At 39.9% G+C, this 17,842-nt stretch overlaps 2 pseudogenes; both read left to right on the top strand.

The window, feature by feature from the left end:
• Positions 1–7,448: 7,448 nt before the first annotated feature.
• Positions 7,449–9,258, top strand: LOC120047162 (annotated as a pseudogene).
• Positions 9,259–9,639: 381 nt separating this feature from the next.
• On the top strand, positions 9,640–12,638 carry LOC120047618 (annotated as a pseudogene).
• Positions 12,639–17,842: the final 5,204 nt, after the last annotated feature.

Raw genomic sequence — 17,842 nt, 5'->3', positions numbered from 1 at the left:
AACACATTTAATATTCGCAAAACAGACAGTCCAAAAATAAATCATAATGTTTTGAAGTATTTGTCCTATACCCTGGCGTTATGCAGTTTCTCTGGACCCCCGCAAGGTTGGAGTGGGCCCCCCACTCCCTACAATAAACATAAAATGCATCAGCCAGAGAGCCACTCACAAAATTTAGACTACCAACCACTGTCCATGGTGCTGAAATTGGGACATATCTATGCGGTTGCCTATCGGATCGATGATAGGCTTTCTGTGGTGCCAGGGCATGTAGCGTATAGCTTTGCTTTAGCAAATGGATACATGTTTATTGGTAGGCCTATTTGGTTGTCATTTTCTCATGTTAAGCTTAACATTTCACAAAGCTGTACACAGTGCCGCAAGGCTGCCATGATTTAACATTCTGGCTGGTGGCAACAATGTAAATAAAGTTGGAAATTGAACCTTTTCACACGTGAGTCTGAAACGGTCGCCCCAGCGTGAGTTGTTTTATGCACGTGATGTCAGAATGCACTCACTGTTCCAAAATGTGATTATTACGCAACAGGGTAGTTAACATGCGCTGCCTACTAATAATCTATAGGCTGTGTTTCAACTTGTCAGTTTCAAATTATTTTCAAACAAGTTGTATTTTCCAACCGTTTAAATAGAGGTGTGTTAAGCCTCCTCATTAATTCACATTCAGTGTTGCGTACAATTTATGTTTGAGGCTTAACTGAGCCAGATAAACTTCTCTCTTCGAGGAGAGCCCACCGCACTTCACTCATGTTTGCACAAATCATGTATGCATATATTTGCTCAGTCTTGCAGGAATTGGAACATTTTCTTGCTGGTGCTAGCTTTGCCTAACTTGTTGTTTTCCTTACAAATAATAACTTTGGACATGTGTGAGTTCCTATCAAAGTAAGTTCCTTATTTTCTGTATATCGTGCTGTCGTTTCTACTGTAGGCGCATACTGCATGTACATTTGAAGTCGGAATTTTATATACACTTATGTTGTAGTCATTAAAACTCGTTTTTCAACCACTCCACCACTGTCTTGTTAACAAACTATAGCTTTGGCAAGTTGGTTAGGACATCTACTTTGTGCATGACACAAGTAATTTTTCCAACAATTGTTTACAGACAGATTATTTATCTTATAAATCACCGTATCACAATTCCAGTGGGTCAGAAGTTTACATAGACTAAGCTGACTGTGCCTTTAAAACCTTTTAGGGGTAGGGGGCAGCATTTTCACTTTTGGATGAATTGCGTGCCCATAGTGAACTGCCTCCTACTCTGTTCCAGATGCTAATATATGCATATTATTATTACTATTGGATAGAAAAGACTCTGAAGTTTTTAAAACTGTTTGAATTATGTCTGTGAGTATAACAGAACTCATATGGCAGGCAAACTTCCAAACAGGAAGTGGAAATTCTGGTGCTGGTTGATGTTAAACCCATTGTCTATTCACATCCCAGTAAGATATGGATCTGCTCGCACTTCCTACGCCTTCCACTAGATGTCAACAGTCAGTAGAACGTGGAATGAAGCCTCTAGTGTGATGTGGGGCCGGATGGCAGCTATTTGAGTCAGTGGTCTGGCAGAATGCTAGTTCCTGGTTATGCGCATTACTCATGATATCGCCATGCATTCCATTACTCTGTAGACAAAAACGAATGCTCCGGTTGGAACGTTATTGGATATATATGATAACAACATCCTGAAGATTGATTCTCTACTTAATTTGACCAGTTTATTCGACCTGGAATATAACTTTTTTAAGTTTTCGTCCGAGTTCGCCTGGACCGGCGCCAGCGTTTGGACATGTGAACTAAACGTGCTAGCAAAAGTAGCTAATTGGACACTAGTAATGGACATTATCGAACAAAACAACTATTTATTGTGGAACTAGGATTCCTGGCACTGCATTCTGATGAAAGATCATCAAAGGTAAGGGAATATTTATGATGTCATTTCGTATTTCTGTTGACTCCAACATGGCGGAGAAATGTTGTGTATTTCTGAGCGCCGTCTCAGATTATTGCATGGTATGCTTTTTCCGTAAAGTTTAAAAAAAAATCTGACACAGCGCTTGCATTAAGAACAAGTGTATCTTTAATTAAATGTAAAACATGTATCTTTCATCAAAGTTTATGAGTATTTCTGTTATTTGACGTGGCTCTCTGTAATTACTCCGGATATTTTGGAGGCATTTCTGAACATGGCGCCAATGTAAACCGAGATTTGTGGATATAAATATGCACATTATCGAACAAAACAGAAATGTATTGTGTAACATGATGTCCTATGAGTGTCATCTGATGAAGACTATCAAAGGTTAGTGATTAATTTTATCTCTATTTCTGCTTTTGTGACTATCTTTGGCTGGGAAAAATGGCTGTGTGTTTTTTGGATTTGGTGGTGATCTAACATAAATATATGTTGTGTTTTCGCTGTAAAACATTTTAAAAATCGGACACGATGGGTAGATTAACAAGATGTTTATCTTTCATTTGCTGTATTGGACTTGTTAATGTGTGAAAGTTAAATATTTCAAAAAAATATTTTTGAATTTCCCGCGCTGCCTTTTCAGCGGAATGTTGGGGGGGTTCCGCTAGCGGAACGTGTGTCCTAGAAAGGTTTTAAACAGCTTGGAAAATTCTAGAAAATTCTGTCATGGTTTTAGAAGCTTCTGATAAGCTTTTTGATATCATTTGAGTCAATTGGAGGTGTACCTGTGGATGTATTTCAAGGTCTACCTTCAAACTGAGGTGCCTCGTTGCTTGACATCATGGAGAAATCAAAAGAAATCCAAACAATTGTAGACCTCCACAAGTCTGGCTCATCCTTGGGAGCAATTTCCAAACGCCTGAAGGTACCACGTTCATCTGAACAAACAATAGTACACAAGTATAAACACCATGGGACCACGCAGCCGTCACACCGCTCAGGAAGGAGATGCATTCTGTCTCCTAGAGATGAACGTACTTTGGTGCGAAAAGTGCAAATAAATCCCAGAACAACATCAAAGGACCTTGTGAAGATGCTGGAGGAAACAGGTACAAAAGTATCTATATCCACAGTAAAACGAATCCTATATCGACATAACCTGAAAGGCTGCTCAGCCTCAGCCACTGCTCCAAAACTGCCATTAAATAGCCAGACTATGGTTTGCAACTGCACATGGGGACAAAGATCATACTTTTTTGAGAAATGTCCTCTGGTCTGATGAAACAGAAATAGAACTGTTTGGCCATAATGACCATCGCTATGTTTGGAGGAAAAAGGGGGAGGCTTGCAAGTGAAAGAACACCATCCCAACCGTGAAGCACGGGGGTGGCAGCATCATGTTGTGGGGGTGCTTTGCTGCAGGAGGGACTGGTGCACTTCACAAAATAGATGGCATCATGAAGAAGAAAAATTATGTGTATATTTTGAATCAGTCTCAAGACATCAGTCAGGAAGTTAAAGCTTGGTTGCAAATGGGCCTTCCAAATGGACAATGACCCCAAGCATACTTCCAAAGTTGTGGCAAAATGGCTTAAGGACAACAAAGTCAAGGTATTGGAGTGGCCATCACAAAGCCCTGACCTCAATCCTATAGAACGTTTGTGGGCAGAACTGAATAAGCATGTGCGAGCAAGGAGGCCTACAAACCTGACTCAGTTAAACCAGCTCTGTCAGGAGGAATGGGACAAAAGTCACCCAACTTATTGTGGGAAGCTTGTGGAAGGCTACCCGAAATGTTTGACCCAAGTTAAACAATTTAAAGGCAATGCTACCAAATACTTATTGAGTGTATGTAAACTTATGACCCACTGGGAATGTGATGAAAGAAATAAAAGCTGAAATAAATCACTCTCTCTACTATTATTCTGACATAAAATGAAGTGGTGATCCTAACTGACCTAAGACAGGGAATCTTTACTAGGATTAAATGTCAGGAATTGTGAAAAACTGAGTCTAAATGTATTTGGCTAAGGTGTACCTAAACTTCCGACTTCAACTGTGTGTATGTATGTGTCACGTTCCTGACCTGTTTTCTGTTAGTTTTGTATGTGTTAGTTGGTCAGGACGTGAGTTTGTACCCTCTCTGTAACTGTGGAGGGGTGTCCGGTACGCCAGTGGTCCTATATCTGAGAAATATAGGAAAACAAATAAATAAAATAATCTAGACTCATGTTTGGTCATGTTATTCGTGGCACATTTGACCCCCTATGCACTTTTAGGGTTACCTTCAAATGACTCCACTGAAGCTTGTGTGACTCATAGAGCAGAACAACCGACACCTTTGTGTTCATGAGAGTGTCGGTTTTGTGAGAAGACCTCTTCGAAATGAGGACGTCTGCGACAGAGAGTTCAGATGTAAAGCTTGTTGATGTCAAAGAGTCAAACAACCGACACTGTTGTGAGAGTCTCATCTTTCAATGATGGGTTCGGGTTTTACCCCGATTTTGTGACGATTTTCTTTTTCTCCCCAATCTCATGGTATCCAATTGGTAGTTACAGTCTTGTCCCATCGCTGCATCCCCCGTACGGACTCGGGAGAGGCGAAGGTCGAGAGCCGTGCGTCCTCCGAAACACAACCCAGCCAAGCTGCACTGCTTCTTGACACATTGCCCGCTTAACCTAGTAACCAGCCGCACCAATGTGTCAGAGGAAACACCATACACCTGGCGACCGTGTCAGTGTGCACTGCGCCTGGCCCGCCACATGAGTCACTAGTGTGAGATGGGAGAAGAAAATCCCTGCTGGCCAAACCCACCTCTAACCCGGATGACGCTGCGACAATTGTGCACTGCCCCATGGATCTCCCGGTCACGGCCGGCTGCGACAGAGCCTGGACTCGACAGAACCAGAACCTCTAGTGACACAGCAAGCACTGCGATGCAGTGCCTTAGACCACTGCGCCACTCGGGAGGCCCCTATTTCAGTCACTTCTAACCATGGTAGCTAAAATACTCACAAGCTAACGTTAGCTAGTTACGTAGTTAGCTAGCTCATGCTTGCTATATACAAACATATATATATATATATATATATATATATATATATATATATATATATATATATATATATATATATATATATATATATATACATACGGACGTGGCATTTTGGCAACTTTGAAAAAAAATGACTTAATATCAGAGTTGTGCCTGTTGTCATAGATAGATAGAGGACTCATCATATAACACGTTCAAGCATGTTGTTCACATGTGTCGGCCCTCTCATTGGCTAGAATGGTCCCACCTGCTCTCGCATCACCCACCTTCAATCGTTGAGGACATGTATTTCCATTGTTATAGCGGTCACTTTACTATCTTGTCAATATAATAAACAATCTTTGCTACATCACAAAACCAGCTAACAAGATTCTCAAGCTGAGATGAAAGCAGTATTACCTGAGGTCTTTGCAACGTTGAAGTCTAGTGGTGTGGGGGTGTCATTGCATTTGACCAAAATGTATGTGTGCTACTCAATTGTGTAAATAAACCCAGATATAAATCATTGGTCCTATACTGTCAAATCTAAAATTGTAATGCTGAGAAAAAAAGTGGGCAAATACTTTATATATAAAATATTATATTTAAAGGGGCAATCCGCAGTTGCTACATACATTTTTGGACTTAAGAATGAATGATATAAATTGATTCCTGAATAATATAATTTATGCCGCATGATCTTAGTTCAACTATCACACCCTATCAAAACCCAAAATATAAGATTGTTTTACTCCAATGTTTGTAAACAATGTAAATGTAAACAAACACTGCATTCTAAAAACTTGGTTCAAAAGAAAATGTTAATATCGTGGATGGTCAGTCCTTGCACCGTCATGCTTATGAATGTGAGAGTGGTTACATTTCTCCAGGCCCATCCCTCAGCTTTTTACCATAACAGCGTTGGGGTGTCTACTTTGTTATTGTTTTAACTGCAAATTGGCCCTTTAATTAAATTATTGGAGTTTTTTTGTGCGGTAATGAGCATAAAATCCCACATGCATTCATTTAATCCTTTAATGACATGAGAATTATGTTTAGAAGGTGAATAACAGCCTATTAGGCCTAATAACTAAATCAGAGCACTGCACGATTCTAATGTATTTGACCTAAAGTCATATTTTGTAAAAAAAAAAAAAAAAAATGATTTATGAAAGCTGTGATGAAAACAGGGAGTTTCGGTAGGCTTCAATTTTATAAATGCCAACAGATAATTTGTTCATTGGACATGGACATCTTTTTGTGTCGGTAAAATTAATTACGCGAGAAATGGCGGTGGAAACGCCTTTATGAGCAAATATTGATTTGATATAATAATTATCATATGAAAGTACATTTGGATGTGGCGCGCGCGCAGGGGGAAGGGGGTCCCGAGTGAAAACGTTTTGGGATCCACTGGTGTAGATAATCATTGTAGGCATACTATCTAAACCAGGGGTGTCAAACTCATTCCATGGAGGGCAGAGTGTCTGCGGGTATTTGTTTTTTCCTTTCAATGAAGACCTAGACAACCAAGTGAGGGGAGTTTCATACTAATTACTAACCTTAATTAGTCAATCAAGTACAAGGGTGGAGCGAAAGCTCGGCTCTCCGTGGAATGAGTTTGACACGTGATCTAAACTGCTGTGAAATACATTTTCCATAAGCAAAAATGTAGAATTTTCAGATGTTTGAAGCTGGTGTGGCCTACAAAACCGAAAGTAAAAGACGCAAAACTAACCTTTAAACTGGGAGCCACAGCCCACCTAAAACTGTTCTACCGCTTCTTAGTAGGAAAAATAATGCACTCACTACTGTAAGTCTTTGCGAAATGACTAACATGTAAAACATCAGACTTGCTTTCAATGGGAATGACAGTAACAAGTTAAATATTGCAGCTTTAAGCGAAAAAGAACATGGTGTGCACTACATTCTCACGCACGGACTTTTAGATTTTAGAATATTCGCATGAAAATCTGTATCCAATTGGGTGTAAACCTACCGACTGGTGGGAAAATGTGCATATGTTCTTTATGCAGATTTTAGAATATTCATATTAAAATCTGTCGCCAAATTGGCTGGAAACCTAGCTAATGACATTCTTAAAGAGGCTCGTCTCACATTGGTGAAGGCAGATCAAGGCTGAGTGTACCATTTCATTTGATCTTTTTGAAGTGTGCTTAACCTTTCTCAAAGAAAAAGAAAAACAGTAGGTAAACACTACGAGTCCACACCTATCCTTTATCAGTATGCTATAATTCTGTTGCCAATCTGCAGAGGTCAAAACACCAGCACCTGTGTGAAACTCCTTAGTCCAGAGCTGTATGTGAGTATCCCAGTCTTTAGCCAGGTGAAACATTTCAGTATTTCAGTCTTGGTATAGGAAAGCCATCTAGAAAAGGTAGGCTATATAGAAAATCAGGAGTATGATTTTGGATTTGCATTATATTATTCATGTTTTTTGGCAGGTTGTTGAATGTTTTCCTCCTTTAACGTGACCATGAGGACCACTGGGAAAGCTCTGTTTTGCCACCTCTACATGTTACTGCTTTTTGTGTAAGTATGGCTACAGGTATTTAAAATAAGTCCCCATTAATTCCAGAATGTATATTGTAGGGGTTTACATTGTCCACTCTGAATCGAACCTAACATTTCTTCTTTTAGTTTAAACTTAATGGAAGTAGTAAAAAAGTTTATGAAAAGTGAGCAAAATGCTGTGAGTCAATTGATGTTTTTGTGGTATCCCATACATATGGTGTAACGTGTACACTGGGAGTCAGGAAGCAAGTTCAGCGAGTGTATTTAATAAATAAATATGGAACGAAACAGGAGTGGTGTACCGACATGAAACATTGACGCCTAGGGATTGAACTAAAGGGAGTGATATGTAAGGTAATCAGGCAGGTGATTGAGTCCAGGTGAGTCTGATGACAGGTGTGTGTAATAATGAGCAGCCTGACGACCCCGAGAGGGAGTGTACGTGACATATGGCTTTGGTGCAAGTTGTAATTCACAGGGATACACAGATATTTAAGTAAAAGTAAGCATAGTCTGGACTGATTGTTTAAAAAAAATATATATTATATATTTTTTTATCATAGTTTCTTTATTTGGCTTTTCAATATTTTACAAACACTACCACCCTCAATCCCATGCTCCGTTGACTGATTATATTCTCCCATCTGTGTATGAAAAAGCATGGTACCTAAGTAAAGGCTCTCTTCAACCTTTCAGTCTCTATTATCTAGCTGATGACCTTTGATAAATGGTATGACATTAGTTGCAGAACAAGGTGACTTTGGTAAAGTGAGTACACTGCTCAGGAAAGTGCAAGGTGACATCTTTTTTACTGTGAGCTTATACACCATTCATAACCCTCAAACACCAATATTTCGATGACAAACAAATGATGAGTCAATCCTTTGTTGTATGATTTACTTTTAGAGGTTTTTGCCAAGGAAAGGACCTCTTCTTCAATGACAAAAGACTCCTACTCCCAGAATCCTACAAGATTGGCTGGATGGAGGCCATTGATGACGACAAATTAATCTCTGACATCACCATACCTGGTACCCATGACACCATGGCTCTCTATGGAGGCCCAGCGGCAGAGTGTCAGGCCTGGGAGTTGGGGGATCAGCTGAGGGCCGGCATACGCTATCTGGACCTCAGGATATTCGCCTTTGAAAACAAACTCTATGTCATGCACTGGGTTGTCTACCAACACAAGTCGTTCTATGAGGTCCTTGACACGATCAGAGCATTTTTGTCCGAATTCAGAAGTGAGGCGGTTCTCATTAGAGTAAAGCCTGATTTGTTTGATAAAGAGAATGTTGAGGAGCTGATTGGAGAAATGATTATTGATGATACAGATGTATGGGTGAAGTCTGACATGCCAACTATGGCTGAGGCAAGAGGAAAGATGATATTTGTACAGAAATCCAGCTTTAAGCTGGGCATTCCTCTCTTGGAAACAGACAGCAAGGGTGACTATGAAGTTACGCATATTGCAGACAAGGAGAACAAAATTGTGAAACACTTGACACAAGCTTCAGGTGATTGTGGTGGGGATTATATCGTTCTGAGCTACTCCAGTGGCACTGGCATTGGCACACTGTTGGGCATGTTTCTAACTCCAAGAAGGTGGCTGAAAAGATTGACCCATGGCTCGATCAGTATCTGAGACAGTTCTCCAGTGACCACAGCAGTGCATGTTTCGGGGTGATTGCCATGGACTTTCCTGGTATCGACCTCATTCAAACAGTCATTAAGATCAATGATTGGTGAAGTGTTCACCCATGGAAGTCATATTATATTGCTGTCTGAAATGTTAGTTGACACCATTAGATTAAGTCCAGCAACAACACATGACACATACTATACTTGATTGTGCTCATATTGAAAAGGAGCGAGAAAGAAGACTATGACAAAGTAAAGAATTTAGTGATTGTAACGTAGTATTGGCATGCGCTCTTAAACAACAATAATGAAGACTTGGCACTACACGTCTTTGTACTTTGCCCCTGCTTGCTCTATTAAAAACAAAGAAAATCATTAAAATGGCAAGAACAACTATGGAGTCCATGCTTTGTGTGTGTGTGTGGTGGGGGGGTTCTTCAGTATGGCAGGAAATGACAGGAATCCATTATATGTTTATTTTTCAGTGAGGGAAGGGTTAACCTCTCAGGATCTCTTTAAAGTGAGGAGGAGGGCCTGTTGGGAACTAGCTGAGACTGGCTGAGCCCTCCCTACCAGCTACTTCCCTGTAAGGAAACCAAACTGCGCAACAAGCAGACTGGTCTGCCACTGTGATTGAACAGGACCTGTAGAGGTGTCCATCTCAATTGCAGGAACGGGTGAGCTTTTCTCTAAAATACATGTTGAATAATACGTTTTGAGTGAATTTAAATCTTAAATCTGTGTGTAGTTGTTTCATGCTCTCAAAAAGAAATGATGTAATTACAAAATAGTAAATAAATAGATTATATTAAACAATTCACACTGCAAAGTTCAGCAGTTATAATCTAAGCAAACATTTGTTAGGGTTTACATTCGTGAGTCAGGGGATGGATTTGATGGGGAACACCCAATGGTTGAGTTTGTTTTGCATGGCCGGGTGCTCCTGGTGGGCGGAGTTTGCGTATTTTAGACCATTCCATTGGTCTTTAAGTGAAATCTCTACACACCCGGGGCACCGGGACATGCCAAACGAACTCCACCACTGACAGACGGATGTGTAACTTCTGGATAGTACTGTATTTTACAGTACTGTTTAATCTGGTTTACTGGGACATTATATGGTATGTGTACTTTCTGCTGCTAACTAAAAATAAACACTATTTGTAAATACCTGTAGCCTACTGGTACAAAATGGGTGGAGTTCTTTCTAATTCAAAATGGCTGCCATTGATGGCATCGCCCAGGTGGGTGCTATACATTGTAAGTGGATGAGTGAGTTTTCCCCCATATCTAAGTAAACAATCAGTGGCATAAATGCTTTATGGTAAAGTGATGCAGAATTGTTGTGCTGTACTGATTTGCTTGAATTCATAAGTTAATTGAGCAACATGGTAATACATTTGCTGTTTCAAGTCATTTCCCAGAAGGGGGAGTTATGTTGTGCACTTCCTGCTCATGTGTAGCAGAGGCTCTACACCCACTCATCACCACACTTTATGACATGCCCTTTCTCCTATCATCTTCAATGAGGCAAGAGATTACCCGCAATGAAGGAAAGCAAAGCAACAAAATAATGGGTAGATTCACTTTAATGTTGTCCACGTGGGATGGAACCTGTTAGTCACTATGACCCAATACACACTGTAGCAGTGACAGTAAGAGAGCCCTTATTTAGGTCATATTCAGAGTGCTGTACAATGCAATAGATTCTCTAACGGAAAGGATAGTTGGTCCTTTAAAAAAAAATTGTATCCTACAGATACAACACAGACTTTTCCAGATGTTTTTGGAATGAATGTGCACCTTTTAACATCATGACAGTATAAGGCATACACACTTATTTTAACATTAAGGTGATTGTTCTGCCTTTTGTTTTAGAGCTGTGTAACCAAGAGTGGCCAGCATGTCAGTGACTGTGACCAAAGGTGGAGGGGTGACTGTATTTACTGTGAACTCTAAAGAAGGAAGCAGTTGGCCACTGCTGTGTCAAATACTTGGGACCTTGTGCTACAGCCCATCATGCTCTGTGTCCCAGGGACTGAGGAGGCTCCAAGCAAGTTCCCAGACAGCTCTGGGGGTAGGTGAACTAAAATAACACACACCACAACATACATGTCTATCATCACTGTGTTGCATTTGTCATCGGAAGTGAGAGAGAGATTTCTAAAATTATTATTTCTTTCACAGACTATACAGATCATGGTGGGAGTTCTCAACATTGGCTTGGGAGCAATCCTTGTTAGCACGGATTATTCTAGCTCACTGCGATGGAATGGGGTTCCTTATTGGCTGGTGGTGTGGTAAGCTTACTTTATTTTGTTATCGTTTACCATGTCATCATGTTTAGTATGGAAGCACGTGATTTCACTTGGAGTTATAACCACAGTAAACAAAACCAGGAAACATAAGTACTGCCTTACCCACACTTAGCTTTTTTTAAATAACATAACGGGTTTAAAGTCAAATATCTGTTTTTTTCTTATGACATTTTTGTTATTTATAAGGACAAATAATGTGTTGATTGTAGGATTGTTCGTATTTGATTTTGATATGTGTGCCTTCTCCTTAGTTTATAGCCGTTGGCATCATGTGTATATTGGCTGAGAAGTTCCCCAGTCCCTGCTTGGTGAGTTGTTCACTGATGCACATACCTTTAACTCTTTTCCTGTCATTCCTTAGCCTCATTCCCTTCCTCCATTGACAATCATTCAATCTGATCCAGCTGAATTATAATCATCAACTGAATATCTGAGATATCTAGACCTCTGTGGTTTACTCAGTTGAGTCAAACTGGTTTTATATTCCCTGATTGTGTTTTTAGGTGGGCATCAATGTTTTGATGACCTGTCAGGTGCTGCTCTGGCCATTACTGGAATTGTGCTGTATTGCTATAGACCTGGCACACTACAATTTCTGGTGGATTTGCAATGGTGACAACTACAACTGGCGAGATGACTACTATGGCGGCCAGGGTGACAAAACCACCCAGTGATCCGGAGAGGGATAGACTCTTGGCGAAATGCAAAGATGCCAAGCAGATTGCACAGGTGAGTGCTTTTCAATTAAGTTTTTTACATGATATCCATCATGTGAGGAAGGTGTCCCTTGTCTGTTTTAAGTAAAATATATGAACATTTGATTAGAAGGATCAAACTGCTTAATTTAGCAATGAACATGTGTCCTTAAACAGAGATAGTGGGTACCATGTTTAAAGCACATTCTAATAGCTGGTATGCCAGTCTGTTTCTGTATTTTCCAGTGTTCACCAACAGCACTATCTTGCTAAACAATCCAGTCAACTGTCAATATGTTCAAATGTGTTGTTCTACCATTAGATGTTGATGAATGCCTTGGACATCGTGCTCATCGTCCTTGCAGTCCTTCAGCTTTGTGTCACCATAAGCTCTGCGGTGTTGGGTATCAAGGCTTTGTACAAGAATGGAAAGGAGGGAAAAGAGGTATGAACAGAGAACCCTTGAACAGAGCGAATACAACGGCCATACAAATGGAAGTAGAATACGGATATGTAGATACACACACACAACCAAGGTAATGTTTGTTGTGTCCTGCCAAGTAATGTGTAACTTTGCTCTGATATGTTGCAGAACATCGGACCTGGAGGCAGTATAAGCCTCTGCTGGAGGAGGTCACCACTACACCCTTGCCAGCTTAAAGAGCACTGATCTGATATACTTTATTGACCAGGTGGGGAATTTGTCATGGATGATTAAAGAGTGATGCTGCTTCCACATGGAATACATAAAATAATAGAATTGAAATGTATTCTACATAAATGGATCATCATACACCCCCCTCCACACCCACACATTTGTTGTTATACATACATATGTAGTACATATAGTTAAATTCCTTAATTACTGTAACGCCTACTGTGATTTTGCTTTATTTAAATGACAACTGACACTGATTGTATGTCTTCATGCTTTTTGTATTTGTCATTTTTCCAGAACTGAAAGGACAGTTATAAAGGGGACTATATCAAGTTAATTAATGAATTGACTGTTGTATATTCATTTTTTTCTGCATTTTGATAATTTCTTACTGTATCTTTTATTCTGTTGTCCCCCCCCCCCCCTCAAAAAAAATAAACTAACTTTCTTAGCTCAACAGTTTTACTGTTTTGAAACTGTACTGTCAGGTGGCATTCATTCCCATACAAACATACACCGTTGGTTGCTCATAGGTTTTCTTGGAGGTAAATATAGGTAACTGCCAAAATAAAGACAACACCAACATAAAGTGTTGCATTATCTACTAAGTTAATATATGCAATTGTTTTAAGATGGTCGTCATCAAATTGATAATTTAGCCACTTGAATTTGAGGACCCCTGTAGGTATATATAAAAAAAATATATATATATATTTGATGAAACATTGAATTTGGCCTTTACTGCTATAATCCATAGAAACATTAACACATTTAATATTCGCAAAACAGACAGTCCAAAAATAAATCATAATGTTTTGAAGTATTTGTCCTATACCCTGGCGTTATGCAGTTTCTCTGGACCCCCGCAAGGTTGGAGTGGGCCCCCCACTCCCTACAATAAACATAAAATGCATCAGCCAGAGAGCCACTCACAAAATTTAGACTACCAACCACTGTCCATGGTGCTGAAATTGGGACATATCTATGCGGTTGCCTATCGGATCGATGATAGGCTTTCTGTGGTGCCAGGGCATGTAGCGTATAGCTTTGCTTTAGCAAATGGATACATGTTTATTGGTAGGCCTATTTGGTTGTCATTTTCTCATGTTAAGCTTAACATTTCACAAAGCTGTACACAGTGCCGCAAGGCTGCCATGATTTAACATTCTGGCTGGTGGCAACAATGTAAATAAAGTTGGAAATTGAACCTTTTCACACGTGAGTCTGAAACGGTCGCCCCAGCGTGAGTTGTTTTATGCACGTGATGTCAGAATGCACTCACTGTTCCAAAATGTGATTATTACGCAACAGGGTAGTTAACATGCGCTGCCTACTAATAATCTATAGGCTGTGTTTCAACTTGTCAGTTTCAAATTATTTCAAACAAGTTGTATTTTCCAACCGTTTAAATAGAGGTGTGTTAAGCCTCCTCATTAATTCACATTCAGTGTTGCGTACAATTTATGTTTGAGGCTTAACTGAGCCAGATAAACTTCTCTCTTCGAGGAGAGCCCACCGCACTTCACTCATGTTTGCACAAATCATGTATGCATATATTTGCTCAGTCTTGCAGGAATTGGAACATTTTCTTGCTGGTGCTAGCTTTGCCTAACTTGTTGTTTTCCTTACAAATAATAACTTTGGACATGTGTGAGTTCCTATCAAAGTAAGTTCCTTATTTTCTGTATATCGTGCTGTCGTTTCTACTGTAGGCGCATACTGCATGTACATTTGAAGTCGGAATTTTATATACACTTATGTTGTAGTCATTAAAACTCGTTTTTCAACCACTCCACCACTGTCTTGTTAACAAACTATAGCTTTGGCAAGTTGGTTAGGACATCTACTTTGTGCATGACACAAGTAATTTTTCCAACAATTGTTTACAGACAGATTATTTATCTTATAAATCACCGTATCACAATTCCAGTGGGTCAGAAGTTTACATAGACTAAGCTGACTGTGCCTTTAAAACCTTTTAGGGGTAGGGGGCAGCATTTTCACTTTTGGATGAATTGCGTGCCCATAGTGAACTGCCTCCTACTCTGTTCCAGATGCTAATATATGCATATTATTATTACTATTGGATAGAAAAGACTCTGAAGTTTTTAAAACTGTTTGAATTATGTCTGTGAGTATAACAGAACTCATATGGCAGGCAAACTTCCAAACAGGAAGTGGAAATTCTGGGCTGGTTGATGTTAAACCCATTGTCTATTCACATCCCAGTAAGATATGGATCTGCTCGCACTTCCTACGCCTTCCACTAGATGTCAACAGTCAGTAGAACGTGGAATGAAGCCTCTAGTGTGATGTGGGGCCGGATGGCAGCTATTTGAGTCAGTGGTCTGGCAGAATGCTAGTTCCTGGTTATGCGCATTACTCATGATATCGCCATGCATTCCATTACTCTGTAGACAAAAACGAATGCTCCGGTTGGAACGTTATTGGATATATATGATAACAACATCCTGAAGATTGATTCTCTACTTAATTTGACCAGTTTATTCGACCTGGAATATAACTTTTTTAAGTTTTCGTCCGAGTTCGCCTGGACCGGCGCCAGCGTTTGGACATGTGAACTAAACGTGCTAGCAAAAGTAGCTAATTGGACACTAGTAATGGACATTATCGAACAAAACAACTATTTATTGTGGAACTAGGATTCCTGGCACTGCATTCTGATGAAAGATCATCAAAGGTAAGGGAATATTTATGATGTCATTTCGTATTTCTGTTGACTCCAACATGGCGGAGAAATGTTGTGTATTTCTGAGCGCCGTCTCAGATTATTGCATGGTATGCTTTTTCCGTAAAGTTTAAAAAAAAATCTGACACAGCGCTTGCATTAAGAACAAGTGTATCTTTAATTAAATGTAAAACATGTATCTTTCATCAAAGTTTATGAGTATTTCTGTTATTTGACGTGGCTCTCTGTAATTACTCCGGATATTTTGGAGGCATTTCTGAACATGGCGCCAATGTAAACCGAGATTTGTGGATATAAATATGCACATTATCGAACAAAACAGAAATGTATTGTGTAACATGATGTCCTATGAGTGTCATCTGATGAAGACTATCAAAGGTTAGTGATTAATTTTATCTCTATTTCTGCTTTTGTGACTATCTTTGGCTGGGAAAAATGGCTGTGTGTTTTTTGGATTTGGTGGTGATCTAACATAAATATATGTTGTGTTTTCGCTGTAAAACATTTTAAAAATCGGACACGATGGGTAGATTAACAAGATGTTTATCTTTCATTTGCTGTATTGGACTTGTTAATGTGTGAAAGTTAAATATTTCAAAAAAATATTTTTGAATTTCCCGCGCTGCCTTTTCAGCGGAATGTTGGGGGGGTTCCGCTAGCGGAACGTGTGTCCTAGAAAGGTTTTAAACAGCTTGGAAAATTCTAGAAAATTCTGTCATGGTTTTAGAAGCTTCTGATAAGCTTTTTGATATCATTTGAGTCAATTGGAGGTGTACCTGTGGATGTATTTCAAGGTCTACCTTCAAACTGAGGTGCCTCGTTGCTTGACATCATGGAGAAATCAAAAGAAATCCAAACAATTGTAGACCTCCACAAGTCTGGCTCATCCTTGGGAGCAATTTCCAAACGCCTGAAGGTACCACGTTCATCTGAACAAACAATAGTACACAAGTATAAACACCATGGGACCACGCAGCCGTCACACCGCTCAGGAAGGAGATGCATTCTGTCTCCTAGAGATGAACGTACTTTGGTGCGAAAAGTGCAAATAAATCCCAGAACAACATCAAAGGACCTTGTGAAGATGCTGGAGGAAACAGGTACAAAAGTATCTATATCCACAGTAAAACGAATCCTATATCGACATAACCTGAAAGGCTGCTCAGCCTCAGCCACTGCTCCAAAACTGCCATTAAATAGCCAGACTATGGTTTGCAACTGCACATGGGGACAAAGATCATACTTTTTTGAGAAATGTCCTCTGGTCTGATGAAACAGAAATAGAACTGTTTGGCCATAATGACCATCGCTATGTTTGGAGGAAAAAGGGGGAGGCTTGCAAGTGAAAGAACACCATCCCAACCGTGAAGCACGGGGGTGGCAGCATCATGTTGTGGGGGTGCTTTGCTGCAGGAGGGACTGGTGCACTTCACAAAATAGATGGCATCATGAAGAAGAAAAATTATGTATATTTTGAATCAGTCTCAAGACATCAGTCAGGAAGTTAAAGCTTGGTTGCAAATGGGCCTTCCAAATGGACAATGACCCCAAGCATACTTCCAAAGTTGTGGCAAAATGGCTTAAGGACAACAAAGTCAAGGTATTGGAGTGGCCATCACAAAGCCCTGACCTCAATCCTATAGAACGTTTGTGGGCAGAACTGAATAAGCATGTGCGAGCAAGGAGGCCTACAAACCTGACTCAGTTAAACCAGCTCTGTCAGGAGGAATGGGACAAAAGTCACCCAACTTATTGTGGGAAGCTTGTGGAAGGCTACCCGAAATGTTTGACCCAAGTTAAACAATTTAAAGGCAATGCTACCAAATACTTATTGAGTGTATGTAAACTTATGACCCACTGGGAATGTGATGAAAGAAATAAAAGCTGAAATAAATCACTCTCTCTACTATTATTCTGACATAAAATGAAGTGGTGATCCTAACTGACCTAAGACAGGGAATCTTTACTAGGATTAAATGTCAGGAATTGTGAAAAACTGAGTCTAAATGTATTTGGCTAAGGTGTACCTAAACTTCCGACTTCAACTGTGTGTATGTATGTGTCACGTTCCTGACCTGTTTTCTGTTAGTTTTGTATGTGTTAGTTGGTCAGGACGTGAGTTTGTACCCTCTCTGTAACTGTGGAGGGGTGTCCGGTACGCCAGTGGTCCTATATCTGAGAAATATAGGAAAACAAATAAATAAAATAATCTAGACTCATGTTTGGTCATGTTATTCGTGGCACATTTGACCCCCTATGCACTTTTAGGGTTACCTTCAAATGACTCCACTGAAGCTTGTGTGACTCATAG

Source organism: Salvelinus namaycush, chromosome 5 (genome assembly GCF_016432855.1).
Source record: "Salvelinus namaycush isolate Seneca chromosome 5, SaNama_1.0, whole genome shotgun sequence".
Lineage (NCBI taxonomy): Eukaryota > Metazoa > Chordata > Actinopteri > Salmoniformes > Salmonidae > Salvelinus > Salvelinus namaycush.
This window is presented reverse-complemented; position numbering and strand designations above follow the sequence as displayed.